The following is a 7,403-nucleotide window of genomic DNA, read 5'->3' as shown; positions in this document are numbered from 1 at the left end:
AAAAACCAAAAAAAAAACCCAAGGCAACCTGAGACCCTGTGGTTAAATATGGACAGAGAAATGAATGCTGCTTGTTATTAACAGGGCTATGTGACCAGTCATGACCTAGGTKAAAAAACAGAGGAAGCGATGAGCTCTGCTGTGATCATCTGAATTTCATGCTTTGCTAAGAAGGGTATTTTTTTTTACGTTCAGAGCATTCAGAGGTTTAAAAAGGTTTCATTCCCAAGTAGCAAATACTTTCACATCTATCCCATCTCAAAGCTTTTCTGGCCTGGTTTGTGAGGGTCTCCCCAGATCTCAGACAAATCCATTTGCCAGAGTAGTAAAGGCACTGGAAAGATGCAGTGGGCATATGAGCTGTACTTGAGATAGCTTTCCCCAGCCAAGAAAGTGAACAAGAGGGCAGGACAGGTCTCATTCACACAGACTGGAAAGAAACATAATTCCGTAGTGTCTGAGTTTAGGCTACCACTTCTTTAATTCACTACGAGCGTCAGGACCGAGTTCTGCACGGGATTCCCCTTGCCCACTCTAACCTGGGGGAAGCCAACCACAACCAACCGTTAGTGCAGATAAGCCGCTTTGGCAAGGTGGCATCAYTCAGCCACATTACAGGTGAACTGAATACCAGATGCTTTGGACAGATTGAGGAATAGAGAATTTGCAATAAAATATTTGTCATAGAATTGCATGCACAGGTGCAGTTCATGACTGCAGTGGGGAAAGAACAGAGGCAGGAGGCTGTAATGGCTGCTGGGACTACATAGGGCCATGTATGGGAAGCAGAAATTAAATAAAAATAAAAAATTTCACTTCAAACAGAGTCAATAGCAGGACAAGTCCTGTCCCTCCCCCCCTGCCCCTGCCCCCATTCTCTGAGCTGCTCACACTATTGCTGGTGGTTTAACCGAGTTACAAAATGCACAGAGATCTGCACCCCAGCCCATCCTCTGAAGAGTGCACATATGTCTGCACAGGAATTTTAAGTTACTTACTACTTAAAATTAAAAATTTTAATTCCACTTGCTAGATGTTTGTCAGGAAAATTAAGGGCATAATTGCTGAGAAAATAGCAGCAGCGTTCCTTCATTTGTTTTTGGCTTCTATGTGCACTATTCCTCTACAGTAGTTGCAATTTTTAGTGCAGTTTGGCATCAGAAAAAAATGGCATTGCTGGTGACAGTACATTATGGTGGCATTGGATAACAGCAGGCAGATGGTTAGACAAGTATTGGGTGAATTTGCCATGTGTTTGTTACCAGATTGSCCCTAGTTGTATACAGTATGGCATACATTTTCCGCTGGAAGCCATCTCACACCAGTCTGGCAACTCAACACTATTGCCAGCAGATGGCAACAGATGGTTAGAAAAGGCGCAGTGGGCACATGAGCCGCATTTGCGAGAACTGTCACAAACAGTCACCTGGAAGAGCAAGACAGGAGGAGTAAATATTTTCAAGAAGAAATGCATTCAAGGCATTAACAACGATCTTGAGATCGTATTGGAGGGCACTTCTGTTTGTTCAGGTGCGCGTGAGAACACGCCAAGCATTAATACGTTAATTTTAAAGCAGAATAAACTGACAGATAGGATTTTAATTTCACACATTGCAGGAACTTGTAAGTTGCAGTTTTCCTACTGAGACACATCTCAGCTGTCCTGCAAATAGATTTCATCCCCACTGAYGTTTATAGCAAATTTATTTCCTGTGCATCTTTTCTTTGTTTTCTATCGTGTAAGCCAAAGGAATTTAAATACCAAAAACCTATATCAAAAATTATGATCTTAACGTCTGCAGCTATGAAGTTCACATATAGCTTAGCCATAGTGCACATTTGTCCGATCAGACGCATGCTTCCAAAAAAAGGACTGCAGTCTGGAAAGGAAGGAAAGAAGGAGGGAAGGATCCCCATTCAGATGAAGGAACCGTGGCTGCAAAATACCTAGTTACATCGGCAGCACACATGTTAATCTATTGCAGATGAAGAGAAACATTGATCTCCTTTAAATGACATCGCTCATCCCAGTCAAGCTGCTCTCATACACAAATGACACTAATCCTGGGCACTTGCTGGCCCAGCTTCAGTAAGGCAGGACAACATTTTATCTGAATTAMGCAGTCAAATACTGAACACAGGTGCAGCAGTGAGAATGGAGACCAGCAATCACTGAAGATATAACCAAGTCATGCTCAAGCTGACCGGCCACCAAATATGAAAGGAATCAATAGGGGGKTTGCAGCTTCACATCGCCTTGCTGTTAGGAAGCCAGCCTGAAGGATCCATGCGGTATGGCTGACTTACTAAATAAGTTACTAGTAAATTCATCAATTTACTACTCACTTACTGCTCAACCTCTTGTCTTTGATTAGGATGCTTCTAGAGCTCTTACCTGAAGATGAGAGCTTAACTTTGGGACCTGCATGAACCATGCTGGAGAGCCAAAGACGACAGCAGAAGAGGAGAGAGCCCTTAGATGTGAGGTTTACTCTACTTTTTGTTCCTGAAGGCCACTTCATCAGCACAGGAGTTTGCATGGACCTTGCTACTGAGTGCTGAGCAGAAGAATCTGCTACATTGATGCATCCCCTCATGAATATTTTCCTTCATGGAAGGACTCCTCAAATATTCTGCTTCTATCCTCTGGGAAATCTCACTTATACCTGGATGGGGTAAGAAGACACCTATATTACAGTTATTAATAACTCAGTCCTTCCCCAAAAGCACAAATTGCCAGCTAGCAGCCTCCTGTATCCATGGAAAATGTGCTCATCTTGAGGCAGAGTACTACTATTACCTGCTACTACAGAAAAATCCCACGTAAGAGATTTATTTCCAAGGTCATTAATACAAGGGAGAGGAGCAATTTGATCTGAATTGTTATTCCATAACTGACACAGAAAATCCATCATCTCTATGCCTGGAAGTGCTGTTCAACCAATGTGTATTGCTGCACAGGCCCGTTAGAGAGCTAGAAAACACACCCAGGCCTTACTAGATTTAAACATATTTGGATCACTGTGACAAACTGGTGCCAAGCCGTGTGTATATTCAGCATCTGCAAAACCATTCCTGCACTTTGTTGTGCGCTTCATCTGTAACCTCCAGGCAGGGCTTTTCTCTCTGCAGATGCAGAGGCGCTTTGCAAGGCACAAAAGTCCAACAACTGGAAAGAAGATTGACCAGGCAAGATGGCCAATGTGTCAAAGCTGCGCTCCCCACGCACACCTCCAGCTCTTCCACATGCTACTGTGGAGTCATCTAAGGCAATGTTTAAGCAAGCCTCCATCACCCCAGGGTTCTTGTAGAAGTGTCTGCCTCTGGGGGTGGTATTACGTCGTCATACCGTATTTTGGGTCCATAGCCTGATTCTAATTTGCTTTTGTTGAGTTACTACAAGTCTAGAAAGCAGAGCTTGGCTTTGCCTGACTTTTGCCTCTGTAGCTATATCCTATCTTACCTGCATTGCATTTCATACACTGGCCGAGGTCTGACACTGGCGGTTTTGTGTTTTCATCAGTGGGACCATGGACAGCATTAAGGCTGAAGTGTGTCTCCGGATCCTGGCATTCCCAAGTTTAAATGCATATATTCGTTAAGTGGACTGATGCTCCATTGGAGTAATTTCAGTGCAGACAGTTCAGTTTCGACTTTACTGAAAGCTAAGCAAGCTCTTCAGCTCCTCTGAGGTCTGAGATATTTTGGCCAATATTCTGTATTTTAGCATCTCCCTGAAGACATTTGGCGTGTGGCTCCATGGTATAACTAGAGAAAAGAAGAACTGGAATGTGTGCAGTGTTTCAACACTTACAAGCTCCTGCACTGATTACCTTCTTCTCTTGCCCAGTTTGGGTAGAAAAGAGTAATCACATTGTTTTAGCTCTTAACTGACGTAAGCTCTTCTCCAGCTGCTGGTTTGTAGGAATATAATTGACTACAACCCTTGCGCAAAGTCATCGCTACCAAACACAGAAGCAATTAGCTCCTGGCACCAGGAGCACCACYGGCACATTCCCCACATAGCCCAGGCTACGGATTAGGAACACAAACGTACATCTGGAGGTCGTCTGCTTCCAGCCGGGTTCTCTCATCGCAGCTAGAGACAGATGTGCTAAATCATCTTACATCACACCTGGAATAAGTGCAACTAGCATAAACTTTTGTGACCTCGGGAATGCCTCTGTAATCCTGCAAGAGCCCCAGGATATCTAGTCTTGTGGTCCAGATTCTTTCACGGCTGGTATTTCCTGGATAAACATATAGAAACAAGTTTATTTTATTTTTAATTCTGAGACTACCCAGAATGGCAGAACACGCTTTCCCTTCACACGCAGTGCTTCCCCTCTCTAAGCACTTGCTGATCCCAGAAAACACTTAACGGTGATCTCTGCAAAGCATCCATCTCACCTAGAGCTGCGGTTTTGCCTTTAAAAAGTCAACATTGACCTCACCACACTGAGACACCACAGTATTTTAGAGCAGGAATTACTGTTTTCTAACTGTGCTGTCCATTAGCTCCCAGGCACTGATTTCTGTTCTTTCACATGGCATACTTGAATTTGTTGATACATGCTTCAGCAGGGACTGACTTCATGCCAAAATATGCACTTTTATTACTTATTTTGGGATCTTTGCCAGTACATGCGCAGCATTTTGTTGGTAATTAATGGAAAAYATTGACTTCTGTGGTTTCTGTTGGGTAGCTCTCACCTGGCACGTTCCAAACCTACTTTGCCTGCCTCTTTGCCAGGCTGAAGCTATTTGCCACAATACAGCTCCTACATTAGACAACAATATGAATTTATAAAGTTGTGTTTTTAACTGATCAGACAGAAAAACAAAACCTCCCCCTCTACTCAAGAAACACTTTCAGAATAGTAACCCCCCTCAAAAAAAAAAAAAGAAAAAAAAAAGAAGAAGTGTGCAGCAGTACACTTTGCAAAGAGTGGAGACTAAGTTCCCGGARCCCTAGAGGAGCAGGAACAGGGGCTGCAGAGATGAGGCGTATTTGGGTTGAACTGAACGTGAGACAGAAGTCAGGAGGCCATTTCCACTCATTTGCCAGGCCACTCTAACTTTGTATTCAGGAATGCACATGAAATCAAATTCCAGATTTCCCTGCTTGCTAATATTTGGGATTTGACAAAAGTCCAAAGCACTACACTCAAGACAGTTGGAGGAATATCGCAGTAAACACACAATATAGCCAGGGGACTACTGTAAGTAAGTGAGTCTAGTGTAAGCAACGTAAAAGCAAATGCAATACGAGTCATAAGCAGCACAAGAAAAACTCGCATTGAAATAAGAAGTAGAAGTCCAGCTGAATGGCTCTTAACAATGTCTATTTTTCAGATTAACGTAATTGTGAAATTCATCTTAGTAGATAAAGGCCACATCTACATAAACATGATCTCGCTTTCAGTTTTCAAGARAAGAGCCCACATGTAGATATAGCTTACAGTGCACTAAAAGCACTGAACGGCAACTGGTTTTGTGGTGCTAGCAGCTGTTTTGTGTTGAGACAACATGTATAATGCTGTACATGCATAACGCTATACAGTGTCCAGCCAACCAATATTGCCTTCAACAAGACGCARCAGAAAAATCCACGTGTCCGTTTTGCTCGGTGGGTTTTCCTGGCCACCAGCTCCAAGAACTTTGTGATATCTTTCCTTTCCTTGTGTGCCCTTCGCACGTGGAGATTACTGGCGATGTACTGAGATGGGTATTGGAAAGGACATTACCCTGACAGCCGTCCTCCAGGAAGGCAGCAGGACCCTCGTCCCTCCCGTCACCATCAGCGTATCATGGAGGAGGTTGTGGGGAGAATCGACCTGTCAGTGCCTATCATACAGATGACTGGGGCTGCTCAACGAGCGAGCCTGGGCGAAGATGGCGTTTTCGCTCTTCAGGTTCTTAATATCTCTTCAAGTAAATACAAGCAAGCTAAACTAAAGAAACGAGGCTGGAGCTTTGGGCCGTTTCGAGCTTATTRCAACGCTGAGGGCTGCAGTGCTGAGTTACATTGCAAGCAGCGACTAGCACACAGATTAGGTAGCGTAGGTCCTGTTACAGCCAATTAATTCAGCGACCAGAGCCGGGCAGGCGGGCGGGGGGAGGCCCCCCGGCAGCGCGCTAGCGCGGCCGCGCAGGCGTTCCCCGGAGCACAGAAGGGAGGCAGCGATAGGCACTGCCAGCATACGTACGCCTGCACTGTTTCTGATCCCTGCCTMCAAGCAGCAACGCTCCCTTGAGAAGCTGTATCCCACACATGKGAAACAGCGTTCAATTTGTCGCCTTCGCCTCTCAAAGCATATTTACTTCTTAACTCGTGATACAGAAAGGAGGCTCTGACTAGAGCCAAAGGAAATTTTAGGAGCAGGCTTCTAGCTAGGTCAAAGCTTGCTATTGAAGTTACTTGTAACCAAAGGAGACTTGCCTGTAGATGCAATGACAGAACAGTTTCCATTTTTAATTAACATTATTAGCAAACTGACACTATGGTTTAGCAGCGAGGCRAAATCCGGTAACAGAGCTGCAAATGGGGAGAGGGAGCATCAGCAGGGGCTTCCTCCCACCAGCAGGAGGGAACAGGAATGCCACATCCCTTTAGCGCCACGAGAGGTTTCCAAGCCGAAGCCTGGGCGCCTGCACAGCGCGTGGCACAAGCTGGCCCCCACGTCCCATGTCCCACGTCCCGTGACAACGTCTCCAGCTCCTTTGGCAGCCTTCGCCGCTAGCGCCGTACGCCGCTCCTGCGCTGCAACCGACCCAAGCGAACCAGGAGCGAAAACCAGCGCATCCGCTGTATTCATTGCAGTACGTGTGAAAATTCTGCCTTTTCTCTGAAAGGCAAGACCCGAGGGTGTGCCGGCAAGTAGCGCGAGGAAAGGTCCGTGGCTATCCAGGAAGAGCAGATTTGCAAGTCGCGTGATGCTGCAGCCCATCTCGGAAGCAGTGCCTGCCGCGGGGCCGCGCCACCCCCAGGCACGCTTGGTCACTAGCCTCTGCTGACTTTTAACAAGGTGAGCTGGGCTTTGAACCTCTTTTCTGAGCTATGGTGTTGTCTAACCCACGCAGCAGCACTCCAAGTGGCTTAAATGTTGTGGYTTAATATTGCAATTCCAGTGGTTTGCTGGAAAAACATCATGCAAGTAACTAGACTGTATGAACAATATATATGCAGCACCATGATGGTGGAGAACACGAAAGAGGATAAATGGGCAAAAGCAATTACAGGAATCTCTCCCTTTTCCCTGCGGACAGGCAGTGGGCAACAACACGGGGCTGGGCTAAATCCTTCTGGTTTACTGAAGGATCCTTCAAGCAAGCTTTAGGAGACACCGTCACATTAGTACTAACCTGATCTACAAAATGAGCAAGCGTAATCGTTCAGACAA

This window comes from Rhea americana, unplaced genomic scaffold (assembly GCF_003343005.1).
Source record: "Rhea americana isolate MKP2758 unplaced genomic scaffold, rheAme1 scaffold_12, whole genome shotgun sequence".
NCBI lineage: Eukaryota > Metazoa > Chordata > Aves > Rheiformes > Rheidae > Rhea > Rhea americana.
Note: the sequence above shows the minus strand (reverse complement) of the source record.